The sequence below is a fragment of the Mirounga angustirostris genome, unplaced genomic scaffold, assembly GCF_029215605.1.
Source record: "Mirounga angustirostris isolate CCGP_5_RB_7025 unplaced genomic scaffold, mMirAng1.0.hap1 SCAF_7, whole genome shotgun sequence".
NCBI classification, from domain to species: Eukaryota; Metazoa; Chordata; class Mammalia; order Carnivora; family Phocidae; genus Mirounga; species Mirounga angustirostris.
This window is the reverse complement of record NW_026991715.1, coordinates 21,681,861-21,704,118: the sequence shown is the minus strand read 5'-3', so window position 1 is coordinate 21,704,118 and position 22,258 is coordinate 21,681,861. Positions and strand designations below refer to the sequence as shown.

At 41.5% G+C, this 22,258-nt stretch overlaps 1 long non-coding RNA gene across 17 annotated transcripts in view; it reads left to right on the top strand.

Annotated features, from left to right (window-relative positions):
* LOC123855860 (uncharacterized) overlaps window positions 1-22,258 on the top strand; it is a 456,844-nt gene that overhangs the window by 171,836 nt on the left and 262,750 nt on the right. For all 17 annotated transcript variants that reach the window (XR_010412982.1, XR_010412973.1, XR_010412969.1 and 14 more), the window contains exon 3: window positions 9,829-9,909. This is a non-coding gene — a long non-coding RNA (uncharacterized LOC123855860). The remainder of the gene's footprint in view (window positions 1-9,828; window positions 9,910-22,258) is intronic.

Sequence of the window (22,258 nt, the reverse complement as noted above, 5' to 3'; positions counted from 1 at the left end):
AAATATGGATAAAACTTAGCTAGCCTGGAGTGAATGGGATGGATGTAGTTACGAGTTTGTGTGTGACCAACAGTGAGAAAGTAGAAAACGGCTAGACATGCTTAGGAATCATTCAGTTTTTCTAGGGGGGCAATGTCATGTTGTCCATTAGAATCAAACTGAGGCTTTGTTATTTAGTTTTTGATGCCGTGTTAAGGAGGGACGGACGATGTGGCTGAGCTGTGTTTGAAAAAGGTTGTGTGGTGCCCAGAACAGACAAAAGTGGGGAGGCAGGTTGAAGTGGTGCAAGAGTCTTAAGAAGAACCTGAACTGGAACTTGGACAGTAGGAATCTTCCCGAGGGAACCCCTGGCATTGATTAAATGAATATCTGGGAGGCCAGCTCTAAAACTTGGGGACTGGGAGAATGATAAAATCATTAACAGAGATAGAGAGGTCAGCCAGAAGGAAAGGCTGGGATGAAAGGGAAGGTGATCCCAAGGAGATGCCAAGAGGAAGAGGGAAAGGGTCGAGAAAGAGATGGGTAGGGAGAAATCAAGGGAAGGAGGGCAGGACATCAACATCCATTGAAGGAACGTGAATGGGGTTGAGCTCGAGGTGGCCACTGAATTTGTTCATTAGGAGAAGGTCATTGGCAAACCTTGGGAGACTGGTTTCATTGCAGCCCTAGGTGTAGAAGGACACTGAGAAGAGCGGAAAAGAATGGGTGTAGGCAGTACACTTCTTTGAAGAAGTGTGATTGATAATGTGTGTATGTTTTTAGTAAAGTTTACTGATAAAGTAAGGGATGAAAGTGTGCTATGCCTGCCACCAGGCAGTGAGACGAAATGATCAGCAAAACAGACGGTCTCTGCCTCAGGAAACCAGGAATGGGGAAGACAGATATTTGTCAAAGAAGTCCAGTTATTTATTTATTTATTTTTTATTCTTATGTTAAATCCCATACATTATATCATTAGTTCTAGATGAAGTGTTCCATGATTCATTGTTTGTGCATAATACCCAGTGCTCCATGCAGAACGTGCCTTCCTCAATACCCACCACCAGGCCAACCCATCCTCCCACCCCCCGCCCCTCTAGAACCCTGTTTGTTTTTCAGAGCCCATCGTCTCTCATGGTTCGTCTACCCCTCCGATTTCCCCCGCTTCATTCTTCCCCTCCCGCTACCTTCTTCTTCTTCTTTTTTTTTTCTTAACATATATTGCATTGTTTCATAGGTACAGATCTGAGATTCAACAGTCTTGCACAATTCACAGCGCTTACCAGAGCACATACCCTCCCCAGTGTCTATCACCCAGTCACCCCATCCCTCCCACCCCCCCCAACTCCAGCAACCCTCAGTTTGTTTCCTGCGATTAAGAATTCCTCATATCAGTGAGATCATATGATACATGTCTTTCTCTGTTTGACTTATTTCGCTCAACATAATACCCTCCAGTTCCATCCACGTCGTTGCAAATGGCAAGATCTCATTCCTTTTGATGGCTGCATAATATTCCATTGTGTATATATACCACATCAAGAAGTCCAGTTATTTAAATGCAAACTCTGGACAAGTGCTGTGAAGAAAAAATACAGGTGGCTATGAGAGACGAGGAGAGAGATCTAGTCTGAGGTGGGGTCAAGGAATGCATCCTGAAGAAATGAGCTGAGAGCTGAAAGGAAAGAGTGGGGGTGGGAGAAGCCGAGTGGAAGAGTCCGGAGTGGGCGGGTAGTTGGCAGGAGGCGGGGTTGGGGCTGGACATGCATGACCTGATATAGGTGCCCCAAAAAGTCTAGCGTTAAGGGGAGGCCTGCCTTTTTTGTGTTCTAGGGTGGATTAAAAAGGCAGATGATGGGTGTGAATGGCAGGGAGCTGCCAGCACATGCGGAAGGAAAATTGCAGATTTCAGGAGTTGTTTTTGTCCTATGCCAGGTTAATAATACAAGCCAGTGATTATTAACTCTAAATGCTGTTTTATTTTACTGAAGAGCTTGAAATAAATGTTTCCTGAGAACTAATATTCAGACCTGCAGTTTTCAGTAAGGGCGCCTTGTTTGGGGCAACAAATGTATTTCTGGAGAACTGTGGCTAATTCACATTTTTGTAAATTGACTAATTTTAAACACAGCAGGGAGTACGCTTTTTAAAGGAAACCTATGGTGCCTCCTTTTATAAAGTACAGAATCTTTTTGGAAAACAAATGTGTTTTGTAAATCTCTCCTTTAGTGGATGGGAAGAGTATGCTACTCTGCTGAGAGCCATGTATATTCATATATACTCAGGATTCGACAATGAGCAAAGAAGTTCTTTGAAAAACAAGAGCCGCTTCCCTTCAAATTCTTTGGCCTGTAAATATTTTAGTAGAAGACCCAATCTCTCCGTCATCTGGCTTATTTTTAGAGCGCTCACGGATATAAATAATCTCTGGTTTCATTTTAATTGAAGATCACAACTTCTTGAGAATCCTAAAGAGGTATTTTCAGAAGAATGGGGCAGATGTCTGTATGTTTCAAGATATGCACTTTTGTTTGTTCATGTTCTTCTTGAGGAGCTGCCCAGAAAAAAACAAAACAAAATCAAACCAAGAGCAGTGTCTTTGTGGAAAGAGACAGCACAGATTTCCTTGATGACTCATTCTCAGGCGGTTGATGTGAGAGCATTAAGGCAATGTGATTCTGATGTGGGATTGTGTTGTTGGGGCATCCAGGGTGATTTTTGACAGACATTACCTTGGAGATTGATTGTGATTTTTTTTTTTTCTTGTTTTAGTCTTGGCTTCTAGGTCTACTTGATATGGAATTTATCTAGAGAAGAGGAATTTTTTTCAATGGCTCATCTTCCTCTGGGATTCATAGATTTCTAAGAAAGTTCTTATGTCTACTCTAGGTTTTGGTATGACAGGTATTTATGTTTGATGCAGAATAAAACAGAAAATACACTTAACCTTTATTCAGCCTGCATTATAAATGTATTCTGCAGGCTTTCAGCCACAGTGAATTATATTAATAACCTGTTATTGTAAAAATGTCAAGAGTATTTTCTGTCTCTTGGAATGATTATTTATCTGCTGAAAGTACAGTGTTTATCTTAACACTCTTGACAAGAAGAAGAAGGAAAAACGTGCCTTTTAGTGAAATGTTACTTTTTAAGCAGTTTTTTTTTTTTTTGAGATGAGTCCAAAAAATTGCTCCAGAGATGACATAGGGAAAATGTTTAAATGGTACATAGGAAATCACCCTTACCCCCATTTGATTATACAGAGAACCTATAGACTTTACTTACTCTATTTGTAGCTGCACTAACACATTGATCTCATTGTCCCTAAGTAGATTTGTCATTTAAAAAGAACAAATGAAATGCTCCATGTATGGAGAGGAAAAAAACCCAAAACCCCTTAATTTCCTTACCATCCATGTCTATCTGAGAGTACATTCTTTATGAGCACAACATAGAAAACACTTAAAGATTAGAGATGCTGAGATATCTTCATTGATTCTTGCCTGGGCGTGAATGCTGCAAAGAACTAACGTGAGAAGTTGCATGCTGGCAAACATCTATGGTCCCCTCGTTGGTGATGTTTGCTGGTGGTGGTAGAGATGTGTGGTACTGGATATTCATCTGGTGTTTTAGGTTAAATCACCAGGATAAACTTTGATTTCTTCTTATAGATAGTTGAACATTGTACACTTACTTATTTTTAATATTAAAAAAAAAATCACATGAGGATCTGAATTACTACAACAGCTCTTGGAGTGTCTTTTCTACTTTAGGCCCATTCTTTCCAAACCTTTCCTGTTTATTGTTGCCTGATTCCTATTTCTAGCTGCAATTTGTTGATTCTTTTTCTCAAGAACCCACGGTTAGTTCCTATCGCCTATGATGGTGGAGTATACATTTCAATCTAGCTTTCAGAGCTTCTGTGATCTCATTTTGCTTTGGTAATCCAACACAATCTCCACTTATTAAAAAATGAACCGTCTGAACCAGTTGAGAAGTCTCACTAGTACACTGGTCTCCCTCTGCCCATATACCCTATGTACATGCCTAAACTCTTATCTTTGCTCCTTCTGTTCTTCTAATTTTACTTCACTACTGAATGGCTTCTCTGTCCAGCCTACTTCTTGTCACCAGTGAACGCACACTTCGCCCTGGGTGTGCAGGAATGCCTTTCCCCATGATGAGGTCAAGATGTTGGTTTCTTAGCTATCTTATAGAGTCAAATGTTTTTAGATTTTAGATTTTATTTTATTATTTTATTTTTTTAAAGATTTTATTTATTTATATGGCAGAGAGAGACAGTGAGAACAGGAACACAAGAAGGGGGAGTGGGAGAGGGAGAAGCAGGCTTCCCGCTGAGCAGGGAGCCCGATGTGGGACTCGATCCCAGGACCCTGGGATCATGACCTGAGCCGAAGGCAGACGCTTAACGACTGAGCCACCCAGGCGCCCTGTTTTTAGATTTTAGATCCTCTGGGGAAAGCAGCTGTAGCTTCTCTCCTTACTGGATATTGGGTTAGAGAGACCTTACTTTCCATAGAGTTTCACTAACCCAAGAAATTAAGAAAAGCCGCTGACATTTGAAGCTGGGAGTGATAGACTTGCATGGCAGGAGGGAGAGGAGGACCCTGGCACAGAGAGTTGTGGAGCGTTCTGGGAAAGAAGGAGTGAGGAGTGGGGTGGATACTCCTGGTGTTAGCTTTGGGAGGTGGATGAATGGTTGTGGGAAGAACAGAAGCAAAAGGAGGAGGGAGAGAATGAGCACGGTGCATGCAGAGTACATGGAGGACATCTGTGTTGAATGGAAAAGCCCAGCCCAGGAAGTCTGCCCTGGTTGGTATTGAGAGGGTAAAGTAGCTGATTGGAAGCCAGCACCCGATATCCCCCTACTACCCTAGCCACCCTACACTGAACTTCGTATGGCTTTGGAACAGTCACTGAAAAGTCCTTGAAGAACCACTTAACCTTTCTTCCATCCACGTCCGGGCCATGTTTGCTGTAGGAAAATTTGATAAGCTTGTAGCTAAACATAGAAGAAGCACTTTTTCAGCCTCAACTGCCAGAAGCTCCAGTTGAAATTCAAACTAGCTTACATAAAAATGGGATGTATTGTTTCATATATTCATTGGCTTCAAGTGTGACTTTAGTGGGCCCACATCTCTCTCCAGACCCAGTCTCCTGCCCTCTTTTGGTTCTTCTTCCCACTGTGTTGTCAGAACAAAGGGCCCCTCGAAGATCCAAGTTCACATTCACCCTATTTTAAGTTCCGTGGAAAAAATGTACCACTTCCTGATAGTTGCACAGCAGGATCTAGGGTTTTATCTGGGGGGCCATCCCTGGTCACTGGGCTTACCCCCAAACAATCACGGAGGGTGGGAGATTTGGCTCTTGGATCAGACTCTCTTCACTGGTAAGCCGAGTGAGCCAAGTGTGAACTGAGTGTGAGGAAGGATAGTTTCCCAAGGTGAAGTCAGGATGTGGATGCAGGGCAGGAGGAAACATTAATACCCATCATACTCTTCTGCGGAGACATGACCGTTAGCAGCCTATCTCTTGGTGTGGATTACATGGCACAAGACTCATCTGGCTACAGAATAGGCAGAACTGGGGAGCCGGCAACATGTAGCTCCCCAACTTCTTCCTCCCCACAGATTGCTGGGGACAAACCCTGTGTGGGGCAGGGAAAAAAAGTGGGTGGCCAAAGTCACGTAATAACCTTAGTGATTAGTTGAGCAACTACTTTGTGCCAGGTGCTAGTTATGTTACCTAATTTAATTCTTCCAATAGCATTATGTTTTAAGGATGGTTATGCTCATTTTAGGGATAAGAAGCGTAAAGATAAAAGAGGCTAAAAAGAAATGGCTTTCTTTTTCTAGAGTGCACTCTACGGTAATCTGTGTGTATTTGCTTGTATGCTGTCCGTGTCCTTCACTAGAATGTAAATTCCATGAGGGCAAGGACTTTGAAGGTCTGTCTTATTCACCACGGAGTTCCCAGTGCCTGGAAAAGTGCCCATGCAGCAATAGGTGCTTAACAAATACTCCTTAAATATTTGGGCAAATAATGACTTTTATAGTCTCCCCAAACCTTAGAAAATTAGCGATAGCCAAATACAGCAGACATTTGCAACTTTTATTGCTCATGTCATCAATTTCAAACCATTCTTGAGCTTTGCATTCTCCTTGACGTGTATCCGCCTCCTGCCCACCAGCCTGCAGCTCTTTTCCCAGAGAGCAGACCCTCTTCTCAAGCCAAGCAAACTTGCTGGCTAGCTATGTGGCCACACCAACGCATCCCCACCTGTCCATGACACCTCTGGAAACTCCTGCCCACTTCTGCTCTCCTCACTTATCTGGCTGTGCTCCCAGAAAGAAGCACGCATTGCTAAAGCCCTTAATATTGAAGATCCTGATTCCACTAAAAATGATCCTGAGGGGCCCCTGGGTGGCTCAGTTGGTTGAGTCGGTTTCAGCTCAGGTCATGGTCTTGGATCGAGCCCCAGGTCTGGCTCCGGACTCGATGCGGAGTCTGTGTAGGGCGGAGAGTCTGCGTGTGGATTCTCTCTCTCCCTCTGCCTCTGCCCCTTGACCAGCTCCCTCTTTCTCTCTCTAAAATCAATCAATCAATCAATCTTAAAAAAAAAATGACTCTGTGGCTGTCAAAGAGGGCTGTCCTTTGCGAAGATCAAGTAAGCTATATCTGTGCTGGTAATGGCAAAGCTTTGAAGAATTCCGAGCCAGGCTTTGTAGAGTTTTGACAGGGCAGGTAATTGCTATTAGATATTTAAAGAGACAAGGGATTAGATATTTGTGTGACTCCAAAGTGCAGAACTAAAACAAGGATGAAAACGATCGGGAACCAGATTTTAGATCAATATACAAAACAACTGTCAAGTAAGAATTTTGTCAGTGGGACAGGCTGCGAGTAGAGTTCATCATCACTGGAGGCATGTAAGCGTGTCACGGAGGGGATTCAGGCATCTGATGAGGGACCACACTGAATTACCGCATGTTCATCATGTCTAAGTTTACAGGTTGTCATGGTGATGGGCCATTCCCGGACTGTGGGGGCTTTGGGAAGGGCTGACATGTTATGCTATGCATACATAGGACATGAACTTTATTTCATAGTAAAGTTGAGAAGCTACCGTTAAGAATAAGTGTATGCGTGAAAGAGCCTGAAAAAGCAGGAATGAGAAAAAGAGAGCATGGGAAAGGGAGTGGAGAGGAGGTAGAGAGAGACAGAGAGAGAGAGAGAGATTGAGAGGAAGAGAGAAATGCATTCTTCATGCAGGGAACAGAAAAACACTTCAGCTTTCTGCTTTCGTTCTTCATTCATAAAGGACGTACATTCTTTGTATCCGCTTTAGCACCGCTCTCACAGCTATTGTGGGAAGACACAACCTTCCCTAAATGTGGGAAGGAAAGCCTGATTGCCAGGCTTCCTCTTTGGCAATCAGAACACCTGGGAGAGTGACATGATTTGTGACGGGAGAGGGATGGAGCCCGCGTCAGATGGGTAGGCCAGAGTCTGGCCTGTGTTGTGTTCTGTAACATTTAATACCGAGCTCCAGAGTACTTTGTAATCATTACCCGATCTGCACGGCCTCCCTGACAGGTAAGCTGTGCCACCCCCAATTTAGACACAAAACAATGGGGGTGATTGAAGACTCTGGGAGTTTCAGGGCTACAACCAGAAGCTTGGATGCCTTGGTTGTCGGTTTGATGCTGAAGTTCCTTGATTAACACTTTTCAAGCAGCAGGTCTTAAGTGGCACTGGTCCCCAGAGGGGTGCTCTGCCAACGGGGTGTGTCTGGCCCCGCGCTGGGACTGCTGATCCCATCCGGGCAGCTGGAGGACTCCCATGCATCTTTGAAGGTCATAAGGACCGCCGTCTCTCACTTTGTCCAAATGTCATTTGTTTGCTCAGAATGTTAATCCTGGGGTCTCTGGTCTGTGATTCTTAGAATGCTAACTTAAGCCTTCGTATGTTGATGTTATGTGTATGTGTGTATAAATCTGTGTATGTCTGTATGTGTGTGCATCTGCGTGTGTGTGTGTGTGTGTATTATACTATCCTTGCTTTACCTCTCCTTATGCTTTACTGCTTACTACTTCCAAAGACAGATTGAACTTTTTTCACTGTATCATTCTGCTAGCACCCTTCTGAATACTAATAAGAGAAAATTATTTTTCCTGGGAAAAATATTGCCGTGCATCCTGACATTTTTGGCAAGTCTTTTTCGACTCCTAATGGAAAGTTTTGATAAAATGAATTATCTTTTGTGCAGAGTTGTTTTCCTTTGTATTTTTCTGTGCCTACCATTCTTTCAGTTTTCTATTGAATTATTATTTTCTCTGTAATACTTTACAAGTTGTAATTGCTTTGTTATCAGAAAGACAGAGGTAGGTTCATTTTATCCTTTTATCACCTAACATCTTGGTGAATGAATTGTAGCACTCCTCATTACCATAGCTTTGTTCTGCTCGGTTTTTAATGATAATTGCCCTTGTCATTTCTTGTAATGTAAGCTATAGAAATCTTAAAGAAGAGAGACATTAACAAGTCAGAATATATTTTCAAATGAATTGATAAAGAAATTTCGTGTTTCATTTAAAAGCATTAATTAAATGACAAGGAGCTCATGAAGTGAAATAAACAAAAGATGGACAAATGACATTGTCATAGCGAGTTCGAAGAAGGAAGCACATGAGCATGTGATTAACTGAGACAGAATATTATCTGCATGGGTCTGGTCATTCACACTCCCACCCCCCGACTTATAACCCTTTCCGATGCTTTTTTTTTTTTCCCTTTCTTATTTCTTTTTTACATGAGTGCTCCCCATCTTTGTCTTCTTTATATGCCAAACGTTTTTCTGATTTTGCACTTCTGGGTGATAGAACATACATTTGTGTGTTTATGCTCAGAATTGTTAACGCTGAGCTTAACAGGGGGCTGAACCTGTGCAAGCCAAGAGCCCCACATTGCCCTCTTCTGTCAGATAGGGGAATTGCCCATCAAACCAATCACGCCAAGTAAGGTGGAACCTGGGTGAGTACCTAGTGAAGGATGCAAGAGTTATGTACCTGTGTGATGGAGTTGTTCTGTGAAGTGGAGATCAAGGAGCAGTTGAGCAAGGATCTTCTTCCTCAAGTTGATTATACGGTGAATTTCTATGGAAATTGCCTACTTTGCAAGCAGAATCCAACTTTTTCCATCTTTGATTTAACTCTTCTGCTACATAAAATACGTCACTCTTGCCAGTTTCTGAGCTAGTCCAGTTCCAGGACCTTACTTTGGAGAAGAGGTAGGAACCCCCATCCTATGTTCCTTTTGCGATTTTGACCAAGGTGAGAACATACTTGCCCCGTCTAATCAAGATAAAGTGTAGTGTATTTTCTGAAAAAAGCCAAGGGAAGGTATCCTAGAACTTACAAGAGCCTAGACTTGAGCACATTTGTAATTTTCTGATCCACACTCTGCTCTGTCTAGTTACAGATGAAATTTGGCAATGCTCCTTCTAGCCTGAAGTAGATGGGTGTTTTAACTACTTCCACATTCTAAATCCTATGCGAAGTCTCTTGCCAGGACCAGGGGAAGTCGTTATCTACTCAAAATGGGAAGTGTTGATAAAGTGCATTATCTTTTGTGCAGTCGCTTTCCTTTGTATTTCTCTGTGGGCATCCCCCCTCCCCCACCAATTCTCTCAGTTTTCTATGAAATTAATTATTTCCTCTGTATTCCTTTATAGGTTGCGGTTGCTTTGTTTGTAATCGCTTTCTGCTAGAACGTGCTTCCTGGTTTTCTCCTAACCCTTTTTTCTCCCAACCTGTTCCTTACCCACAGGTAAACAGATCAGCTCCTTCTGAGTCAGGAAGATATTTTCATGTTGGCTCATCATGATTCTTCTCCCGGTCCTCCTCACCTGTAAGTAAATCTCCCTTGCATTCAAAACTGTACTGATACTGTCATGAGTGTTAGTGCTATTACGGTGAAGAACATTTACTTTTCCATCTCTAACACCTAGCGTGGCGTCTCATGCATATTAGGGCCTCAAGAAATGTTTGTTGAATAAATGAATTGACGATATACAAGGTATTTATTTGGAGTCAGATGAAAGAGCTAACAGGTTAGAGCTGTGGGCCCCAGGAATTCCTGTCCTCACACTTGACCTTTTCCCTCAAACTTGCCTGGAGCTTATTCATGAGATGTTTCAGACTTGTTTAACTTTTTGATGATGCATAGCAGTTCTAGCTAACATCTGGAGATGGTAGGGGACATGTGGTCCAAGTCAGAGCCAACTTTCCCCATAGCCTGGTGGTAATAAATTATTTCCTTGTGGTAACCAGAGGCAGACTCATACTCCAGTCTGGGCCTGGTTCCTTGTTTCTGTTTCTTGTTTGAGGGATCCCTCCATCTCTGCTCACGTACAAAGCAGAGATGGTGGTTGAGCCCGCTGGTTGAACAAGACATTGAATTTCACTCTCTTGGTTCTTTGTTATGGCCCACAACCTCCCCACTTCTTAGGTACCTTGAAGGAAGGATGATCCCAAACCACATTCCTAGAGTTTTACATCTTCAAAACTACTCCTTTTTTTTTTTTTTCCCCCACTGATGGATATGCTCTTCCAGTTAATGTTTGCAATTAGAATCTAGATATTCTGGGGTGCGTGGGTGGCTCAGTTGGTTAAGCGGCTGCCTTCAGCTCAGGTCATGATCCCAGGGTCCTGGGATTGAGTCCCGCATCAGGCTCCCTGCTCGGCGGAGAGCCTGCTTCTCCCTCTCCCTCTGCCTGCCTCTCTGCCTACTTGTGCTCTCTCTCTCTATCTCTTTCAAATAAATAAATGAAATCTTTAAAAAAAAAAAGAATCTAGATATTCTGATTCCTAACCTAGTGCCATTTCCATATTATAATACTTTTGAAGATTTAGTGACTTTCAGAAATATGCAACTGACTCAGTGATAATGTGGTATTTAATTATTAGTCATCCTGACACTTGATTGTATTCTATATCCAATTTCTCTCTTTTCAATAATGGCTGGAAAACTTATAAGAATTGTCTCTCTATATTTTTGCCATTTCATCCCCTTGACCTCTTCTTCCAGGCTTTTGCAATCTGGCTTTTCTATCACCTTTTGTCAGACTGTAATTGTCCCAGAAATGGATAAGCCCAGTGGTTTTCCTGAGAGCTCTCTTCCTGGATCTTTCTGCAGTCCTAGAAGCTGATGTTCACTTTTCCCTTCTGGTAACATCAAAGACATGGCACTCTCCAGATGATACTGTTATATTTCAGTAATTCCTTTTTAAAAAAAACTTTTCAACTCTAAAACATTTCAAATATCTACAGGAGAAGCAAAAATGGTATAATAAATCCCTGTTTACCTATCAGCCAGTTTCAATAATGGTCAACACTTTGCTGCTTTGATTTTCTTATCTCCCCATACTTTATTTTTAAGGGGATTAAAGCAAATCTCAGACTGCATATTATTTGAATTATAAATAATTCAGTGTGTATCTCTAATGTAAAAAACCTAAAAAAAAAAAAAAAAACAACAACCCTGATGGCATTAGCACATCTAAGCATTAATGATAATTCCTTAGAATTACTCAGGAATCAGTCTGAATTCAGTTCCCCTATTCATGCCGTCTATTTTGGAATAGGAATCATTTGTATGTTAGAATTTTACTCATACTGAATCTGGCTAATTGTATCCTTGGGTGTTTTCAATATGTCCTTCCTTCTCTCCTCCAAATTATATATAGAGGAGCACTCTCCCCTGGAGTACAATTCAAACCACAGATGTAATTTAAGGTATTCTAGGGCGCCTGGGTGGCTCAGTCAGTTAAGCATCTGACTCTTGATTTTGGCTCAGGTCATGATCTCAGGGTCATGGGATCGAGCCCCGAGTTAGGCTCTGTGCTCAGCCAAGAGTCTGCTTGAGATTCTCTCTTTCCCTCTCCCTCTGTCCCTGCCCCCACTCTCGCTCTCTCGCTCTCTCTCTAAAACCAATAAATAAATCTTTTAAAAAAAGGTATTTTAGATATTGCTAAATCCTCCCGCTCCAAGGGATTGTACCATTTTTGCATTTCCCCCAGCAACATGTGAGAGCCCTGATTTCCTTAGAGCCTTGCAAACAGTACTCTCAACTGCCAGGCATGGGGTTTTCTGTCAGCCTAACCAGTGAGAAATAGCATCTTGGTGTAGTTTTAACTTTAAGAGGACTGTTTGATCTTTGAGTGTGGTGTAATTGAAAGTTGCAAGTGTTTTTTCCCAGGTCCTTCCTGTGTAACCTTCTCCCCTTGGCTTTTCCTTCTTCTCCTTCCAATGTGCAGCCTTGTTTCATGGCTCTGCTGTCACATTGCTGATTATCCTCTGAGCTCATCCATCAAGAACTCAACGTGCTTCTCTTCATACTGTGAGTTCTTCAAGAGGGGGGCTCAGGTTCTATTAATTTTTGTATTTCTAGCCTCTGATGCTGTGGTTAACTCATATGGGATGTTTGATATGTTGATTGTTTCAACCTCTATGCTGTGATGTGCACAATTTATTTCTAATCTCTACTTGTATATCTTCTTGTTCATGGTGTTCTTACCGCCTGGATTTCTCCCCCTTTTTATTCTCTAGATCAGAACCCGTTGAAATTTTACCTATCTTTCAAGGCTCGTCTGTGCTGTTTACTCTACAAAAGCTTTTCTGATTTCCTTTAGGTGATTTTTCCTTTCTTTGAAATCGTTTATACTTTGTATCTCTTCTGGGTCCTTGCTGTGTGACCCCTTCCCCTGCCTTTGCAGAGCCTAGTACCCAGGCTGAAAGAAAAGGATAGTTGATGAATTACATGAAATATGAATGATGTGTTCTTTCTCTATTTTACATAGTTGGTTTATCTTGCCTATTTAAGTTCCTATCATAAGTTTCTTGAAGGCTCATCAAATCAGACTCAAAGATGGGATATATTTTAAGCACTCACTTAATTTCTTGTTAAAAAAATTAACTTGTTTTAAAAATAGACTATAATAATTTCAGTGTTAGTTGCAGGACTGGTGGATGTTATTTCAGAGAGGAGAACCCACAGGGCAGGGCTGGGAGAGGAATGATTTCTGGCCTGAGCTCAGACATCATTAGTAGGTCAGTAACTTCACCTAGAGAAGTCAGTCACCTGAGTAAGTTACTGCAACAGTCTGAAGATGTTGTTTTTCTTTTTCTTTTTTCCCTTTTTTGGGGAGTACATGCAAAATTCATTTGCAGAATATTAAGTTACTTGATTGAATATTGAGTTACATTACTTGATTTATTGAACATTATTTTCATTGGGCTTTATAAGGCTCCTTCTTGTTTTCATTACTCATTTAATTACTCCTTATCTCAGAGCCCCACCCCATTTCTGCCTACCCTGTCAACACTTACTTGATCATATTTGACATGTGTCTTCAGGTATCCATCCTTATCAAATAGATAGGGCTCTGTGTGTGACTTTGGGTTTGGCCCTGTGGCTGCTTTAACCACTAAGATGAGGGAGAAATGACCATATACCAGATTCCAGTCTAGGCAATCAAGAGGACTGGATGTTTTCATTTGTTTCTTGTGCTATCATTGTCACCAAGACAAGCGTCCTGGTGGCCTTAGGAGGGGATGACTACTGTTTTCAGAGTGTTGGTTTTGAAACTCTTATCTTATTTCTTAAGACATTTTGCATGTTGCGATGATGTTGGGCATCAATAAACAAAATATGACCTGGAAGCAGTATAACATAGCATTCCCTGGAAATACTGTCATTACAATCATTTAGGGAATCTACTAAAAGTGAAGATCTTTTGGCTCGTCCAGACATTCTGTATCAGAAACTTTATGGTGGGGCCCAGGAATATGTGTTTTAAAAGACATAGCCAGTGATTCCGATACATGTGGTTCTTGGATCCATTTTGAGAAATATTAATTCTGTTCTCTATAATATAATGGGATAAATACATAAGTGTATGAAATGTGTCCATCATCTGTCCATCACCAATCTATGTTGAACATATTAACTTTGTTTAAAAAAAAGATTCGGGCGCCTGGGTGGCTCAGTTGGTTAAGCGACTGCCTTTGGCTCAGGTTATGATCCTGGAGTCCCGGGATCGAGTCCCGCATCGGGCTCCCTGCTCGGCAGGGAGTCTGCTTCTCCCTCTGACCCTCCTCCCTCTCATGCTCTCTGTCTCTCATTCTCTCTGTCTCAAATAAATAAATAAATAAATAAATAAATAAATAAATAAATAAAAGAAAATACAAGCTTATAGCCTCATGGAGATTTAAAAATGAACTTCAAACTGACACTGTGTAAGAGATAAGAGATGTCTTGCTTAAAGATGCCAGTTCACCAGTGATCTCGACCACTCTGTCCACAGACTGGGTTTATCTGCTTCACATCTCCCTCTGTCATGGAGAACTCTTCTCTCTGGCTTTTATCATGAACTCCCAAGTTACCAAACACAGTCCACATCGATTAGTCCACTGGACATTGCTGGTGTATGTGTAGGTCAGCTCGAAGACGGAACAGATGGTGTGACTCCAGAGGTGCTTAAGGCCTCTTGGCCCTGAGCTGTTTGTCCCATTGACTCAGTCACAGGACCCAGGGATGCCCACAGTGTGGAGGGTTCCTGTTAAATGCATCTGCTATTTGGGAAGGGCTAAACTCTCCTTTCCAGTCAGCGATAGCTTTGGCTGAAATACTTTCTCAGATCTTTAGCTGGTCACCCCAGACTTGGGGTAATGGGCAGTTTTGACAAAATAGGGACCAAGAAATATCAAGAATGTGGGTCATTTCATAGGACGCTGTGTGTACCTGAACACAGTGAGCAAAGGCAGGACTGACAAGAAAGGGGATTGGGTATTCCTCTAGACCTACTTTTATTTTGCAGTTTTTTTCCCTAGGGAAAAGAAGCCTTCATTTATAATGGTGGACTCTCCTATTTCTTTTAATGAATGTGTATGTTCGGCTGAGTAGTGCTCATACAGTTTTCAAATGTTGAAAGCTTTTGGGCTAAGGAAGAGTCTTTAGGTGACAATTATTATTTTAATGCTAAAATTAAATAAGGAACCAGTAATTTTGCAGGGAAGCATGCCTCATTTGCATGTTGATTAAAAAGTATCTGTGAAGATTGGGGCGGGATTTGAACAAATAAGCTTTGTGTGTAGGTCATATATTTTTCTTCTGGTAAGAATTGGGAAATATCCTTTGTCTGTGAAGGATTTGGAGTAGTTGCAGAGAGAATTGATCATTTAAAAAATCTTACTGAATCTCAAATTGCCTCCCCAGCTTTGTTCTTATCCATGCTAGTGTGTACCCAGGAGTGTATTCACTGGGTATGTTCATGAGCTTATTTTTCTCTAAAGCTACCAACACAAAACCAAACAAAACACAAAACAAAATACGCTTTCCCCAAACCTGTCTTCTACTGTTATACGACATTCATTTTAGTTAGAATTAAATCTTTTGTACACGTGCCAAGAGTTATTGTTGTCAGTCTCCTTCAAGCTTGGATACACTGTGATTTGTAAGGTTTGGGCGTCTTTCCCCTTTGCACTTGGGCATTGTAATTATAATCATGTAGTATCTGACAGGAGCTGCCCAAGTCAGTTGTGAGGATTCCTTTGTGTGGTTAGAGGATATCCTGATATCCCTTGTTACTCTTTTTTTTTTTTTTTTGTCACCTAACAAATGTGCTTTTCCTTGTCACTTGTGATTTTTCATCCTTTTTGGTCATATCATTAATGCTATCTAAAATTCTATTTAGGACCCTATTTCGCTCACAGCCATCACAAATATAATCAGGATTTTCGTGTGGAAGCTGATTGGATATTTGAATCTCGCTTTTTATCCACACTGCCCATTCATTAAACAAACAAACAAACTTAGTGTTCAGTTAGGCCCCTGGAACACCAACTTGCTTCACTAATGTGATTTGATTGTGATTAAGGTTACAGATTCAGCGAGCCCTCTCTGTCCTGGTCAGGTGCTCATCTCTATGTTTACCCAATGTCGGCTCTTTCAAGCACTAAACATCCCTTGTGAGCCATTTAAAGCTAGATGTCATTGAGAGAGGGGCACGGTTTTTCCTTTAACGATATTTTCTTTTTTAAGATTTTTTATTTATTTATTTGAAAGAGAGAGAATGAGAGAGAGAGAGAGCACATGAGAGGGGGGAGGGTCAGAGGGAGAAGCAGACTCCCTGCCGAGCAGGGAGCCCGATGCGGGACTCGATCCTGGGACTCCAGGATCATGACCTGAGCCGAAGGCAGTCGCTTAACCAACTGAGCCACCCAGGCGCCCCAACGATATTTTCAAATGTAACTGAAGTTGAAGCCCTTGGGCTTCTCATTTTGATGGAGAAATAGGAGCTCGAATATGTTAGCTGTCTAAAAGGGGCCCTTAACCAGAGACAGCTGACTTGATCATTGTTTTTCTTTTATTGTTGTGTGAATGATGGGAAGGGAAGGGGAATGGAATGGATATGTTTTAGCTCTTTTTTGACCAGAGCTTATTCAAAAGGCACTTGAACATCAGGAATTACATAGAACACTACTCGATGGGATATTGTTTGTTATGGTAATATTAGCCAAAAGTGATTTAGGTTGTGGAGTATGTGCTTTCCTTTTACTAATTAGCAATTGCCTTAATGTTCTGGATCCTTTCGTTCAGGGGTGGGCAAACTGTATCCCCTGGGCCAAATACTGCCCACAGCCTGTTTTGTAGATACGTTTTATTGGAACACACCCACGCCCATTCATTTGTGTATTGTCTCTGGTAGTTTTCATGCTACAATGGCAGAGGGGAGTATGATCCACACAGCTGAAAATATTTACCCTCCGGTCCTTTATAGAGAAAGTTCGCTAACCCACGCTTGGATTGAATCAAGCATCTTCGGGGTGTAGTAGCCTGGCTGGGGTATTTGCCTCTTTTGATCATTTATTTGGGAAAGCTGGTGAAAAGATGTTTACCATTTGCTCCACATTTTGTGTCTTGGAACACACAATTTATTTTTAGAATGAGTTAATTTTTATCCAAGGATTTATTATTTGAATCTATGAAGAAATAGTCATTACAATGTGTTGCATTTCTCAACAGATAGAGGGGTATAATCATATGTGCAAATTCTATGGGGTGTGTGTGTGAGAGAGAGAGAGAGAGAAAGGAAACAGGATAAAAGATGTTTTTTGTTGGTTTGTTTGTTTCAGTTCCTATACATTTCTTTTGAGTTATTTACATTGGCTGTTTTACTCTTCAGTCAGTTTCTTGCAAGATTTAAATCTGCTGCCCGCTCCTGATTATGGCCCTGACTTCACTCAGCATTTGGAAAAAGGAGACAGTTGGCTTGGCTTAATATTTAAGTTTTGGTGAATTTGTTCTTATGTATTTGTTTTTGTCCAAGTAATATAGACCCAAGGTAAGAAATCAGGAATACAGACGAGCTTATGATGAGGAGGGAAACCGTCCTGCCTTCTTCCTCACATTCCCAGGCTCATTTCCACCAGCATCTCTTTGAATCATTAAAAAGAAATTCTGGTAGTTACTGAAAAAAATCCACCCACCTCTATTTCTTAATTTAATGACCTTGGACAATTTCCCCTTACTCCCTGCTGTGAGAGATGATGCTTTGACTCCCTCACCCTTTTCCTTAACTTCGGTGGTTACATTAGTATTCTCAGTTTTCCTTTCGGTTCTTTTCATAACTTTAGAAAATGTATCAATAATCCTATCTCTTGTTCCCTCTACGTTAGTCAATTGACTTGATTTTGCTCTGGGATGAAAACGTTAAGTCCTTTCACTCTCTCGCCTGCCTCTTCTTTACATTTTTTTTTCTTCCCACGTTCCTTCAATTTAATTTTGGCTTTTATATTGTCAAGGTTGATAACATTTACATTCTGTCCTGCAATTACAACCGTACTTTCTGTGCTCTCTGACTATGTTTGTTGCCTTGGAGGCTAAAAATAATCAATCTCTTATATTACTATAAGTATGTAATTATTTTTTACTGCCGAGACATGTAGTGTGCTAGGATTCCATTTCTTTTCTTCTGGATTCTATTACATGCCCCCAGGCCCCTCATCAGGGTGAAATGGAATCTTCCTTTGTATCTCTGTGTCTTTTTATAGGATTTCTGTTAATCAGACTCTGGCCAACCTGGATTGATTTTATATGTCCCTTATCTTTTTGCTCCCATTTTCAGTGTCTTCGTCCTTTCTGCTCTATCGTCCAAAGGATGTCTCAACTTTATTTTCTATCCATTTTATGGCATTTAAAAATTTTGGCAATTGGTCCTCCTGCTCTTTTTACTTGTGCTTTCTGGAGAATTCCACGATTAACTTCCTGCTTCAGCCCTCCCTTCTGATCATGGTTTGAGTGATGGCTCCCTCTGCTTCCATGTATACGTAGAACCATTCATTCCCTACTCTGTCATCCAGAAATCTGCAAAAATATCTGGTCCATTGATGTCCCATATGTTCTCAGCACTTTTATGAATTTACTTCCTTGTGTCTTTTTTAACTGCCATTTTAATGAGTTTCAGAGGAGAAGAGGCAAAGGCATATGCAGAGTCTACCATCTTGAACTTTATTACTTTAAATTCATATCTCACTGTAGTTTTTTCTTTCCTTTAAGAAGCATGGACTATTTTAGAGTTTATAATAAATAACCCACCCATTTATCTGGCATATTTACATTTTCTTTTATTCTTTCAAGCAGGCCAACAAATTTTCCTCAAAGATTTGGTTATAAATCAGGTTCTTATAAATGCAGTAAATGCACAGTTGAATTTTTCCTTTCTATAATTTCTCTTTCTTCAAGTCAGTTTTATTTTAAACTTTTCTACATACTTATGTATTCTATAAACTCAGAGTTTTGAAGTTTAAGATCCTACATCATTTTTAACATGGCATTTGTATTTAAATTTATTTCCCACCATAAATCAACCATAGACTCCATATGCATTCAATTAGTTATATAGTTTCTTATGAACACAATAGGCTCATGCTCCCTGTGTCCTTTTCTTCTTTTCCTCATGGTGATTTGCTTTTCTAATGAACTTCCCTTCTGGCATGTTTTTGTACTTACAGATCATTTCCCATTTCTTTTCCTCAGAGAAGAGTTAAGCGGGAAATCAGACACTTTTTCTCCCAACCTCTTATCTTTAAGACATGTTGTGTGTGGATAGAGAGTGCACCTATGATTTTATTTTCATCAGATGCCTTCCTACAGTCCATTTATTTGTTTTGTTTGTTTGCTTGCTTGTTTGTTTGTTTTTAAATGCCACTGCTGTGGACGGAACTGTTTCCTCCCAGAACTCAAAGGTGGAAGGCCTACCCCTCAGTGTGACTGTATTCGGAGCAGTGCCTTTGCAGAAGTCATTAAGGTTAAATGAAGTTGTAAGGGTGGGGCCCTGATATGAGAGGATTCGTGCCTGCATAAGAAGAGACATCGGAGAGCTCCCTCTCCCTTTCTACCATGTGAGGACACTGTGACCAGATGGTCATTTGCAAACCAGGAAGAGAGCTTTTCCCAGTAACCGAACTGGTTGGCACCTTGATCTTGGACTTCCTAGCCTCCAGAACGGTGAGAAATAAATTTCTCTTATTTAAGCCACCCAAGGTATGGAGTTTTGTTATGATGGCCCACGCTGACCAACACAGAGCCTGCCAGGGTTCTGAGTTGTTTTCTACATCTCTATTCCCTTCTGTTGCATAGACATTGACTAACTAGTGCCTTCCATTCCCCTCTTCCACCCTCTACTCTTCCCTCATGCGGGTTAATGAGCATTGTGGCCCTTTCCTCAGATACCCCGGACCCCACTGTAGGTGCTTCCTGCTGGGAGCACTTGGTTACAGTCAGTTTTCTCAGGTGAGGCCCCTTCAGGCATTTCATGCCTGGTTACTACTCCCCAAGGTGTCGCCTGGCCACAGAAATTTCTAATTTATTTCTACTCAAGTCTGAACAAATGCCGTGCTCCCTTCTTGCCCTGTAATGATTGTCCCTGCCATGGCATGTCCCTCATGGCATGTCCCTCAATAGGCAAGAGGCTGCCTGTTGAATTTCCCCCAAATCTAGGAATTAGTGCTAATTTCTGCCAAGAATTTTCTTGCACTCAGCTTCAGTGGTGGCATAAGCCTGGTCTCTTATATACTCACCAGGAAGCCATCTGCTGGTGAGAAGCCACTTCCCTTCCCACGGGCCAAGGACCTATGGGAGGTAGAAGGGGGGAGCATTATGTCACCACCTTCTCCACTTCTATAAATTCCCTTTAAATAAACTCCTTCATGAATCTCTAGCCTTCTCTTATGTGGGCTGGAAGTGGGAGATGGACACTGATAGGCAAGTTCTGCCACCTTTAATAAGTCTTATGAGAATACTCTAACATTTCTGCTTAGAAAGAGCACTTTCTCCTCTTCTAGTGTCTTCAGATCTGATGCTTCAGCCAACATGGCACAATTGCAGGGAAAAAAAGTCCCATTTAGCATCTTGTTACACCGCTTTGATCATTAACATTTGTTTTCACCAACGCTAGTCCTTCTTTCTCAGTCAGAAGTAGTCAATGGAATGGAAGGGGGGAAAGAGAAGTTCCCTTCTATAGAAATTCTACCTCAAAGTGAGTTCATTCATTCGTGTGGAGAGGTGAGTATTTCCCTAGTGTCCTTGGTGCTGTCCTCTGCACAAGGGGCTATTTACTGTGTATAGTGTGTTTCTTCTCTACCAGAAAATGGCCATGTCTCCTCCCACCAAGATCCCCAGCACATAGCAGAGAACATAAATTATAACTGGGACTCTGTTAATGTTGGTTGAACAATTGACTGTGAGCTGATTGGTTTGCTGTGAAGGGGAGCTTGACATGAAATGGCCATTTGAATTTGACAATTCCTAAAGCTCTGAATTGAAGATGCATTTGTGGGAAGAATAAAGCTGTCCTGAATTTAAGTACTGTGAAGAGGAAGGCCCTGTCTCTATGGGCAGAGAGGAATTCAAAAGGATAATCACTCTCTCCCCACCTCTAGTTCGCTTCCTCAAATCTTCTAAATTTAGAAAAATTCTAAAGTCCCTTGGACAATTGTGTTAATCCTGAAAGAAGCAGTTTATAAACTGGCAAGGAGTGAGGGCCGGGAAAATACCTTTACTTACCTACTAAGATACTTCGGAGAATCACTTAACATACTATTGAAGGCACAAATCCATCTGTAGTCCCTGCTTTAAAGACCTGAAATCATGTTCTTTAGGTGGGAAAACTTTTCCATTTAAGGCTGTGTACATTCTGCTGATGCAAAATCGACAAGTTTGGCAGCCTCTTTTGATGAACGTGTGGCAGAATATTATTTTCCATGGTAACAGATTTTTGTGGCACGAATAGGGGATTGACTTTGCAGTAGGTTCAAGCAGAAGTACGTGTTGACTCTCAGGAAATAAGCTGTTATCTAAATTCAACTATTTGGGGCAGGTACAAACCCAACAGAGAAAATTGCATTCTGTATAGGACATGGGTGTATTCAGTTTGCTCCAGCTTAAAAAGTCTCCATGTGCAGAAACCGAGTTCAAACAGTGTGTTGGGAGAAAGGATCAGAGGAAGAGCAAGTGACAGATAGACAGAGACTGAGAGGGTCTCTGCGAGCAATGACCATGGGACGGGAACAAGTCAGAAGTGCCTCTGCTTAAGAATGTTGAAGAAAACCGACATTGTTGGCTGGTCGCACCCCTACCCCCACAGTATCGAAAGGACAGCAGCATGGCAATCTGCTGTGTATGTAAATAAAAAAGTTGAGGAAAGACGTGTACTCAGCATGCTCTTAAAACATCTGTTCTAGTAAAACACTTGAAAATCATCATGCGCTAACAGGAGAAAAACAGCTGTGTGGGAATCAGTAGGCTCCACCATACGCATGCCTGGAATATATATACTATAAAATCTTCCAAGATGGGGCCCTGGGGCGTTTGGATCAGTGGACAGACTATTGATTATGTGTAATTTTACTGAGAGCTGTTGTTATGTCGCTGTGCAGAATATACTGTGCCCGGAGTCCCAGGGAACGCTTCTCCTCATGGATGTGTTACTTAGAGCCTTTTACATCAACTCTTTCAAAGGCATATATGAGCAAAAATTACCCTCAAGGGAAGGTTTTGAGGCACCAAGTGGTGATGTTTCTGCAGCTGAGTCATGGAGGTGACTTGGTGCTTAACTCAGGGCTTCCTGCTTCCCCCTTGCACTAACTTGTACCCCAAAGTTTGATCCTGTTCTTTATCCCTTGTTTTTGGTCGACTC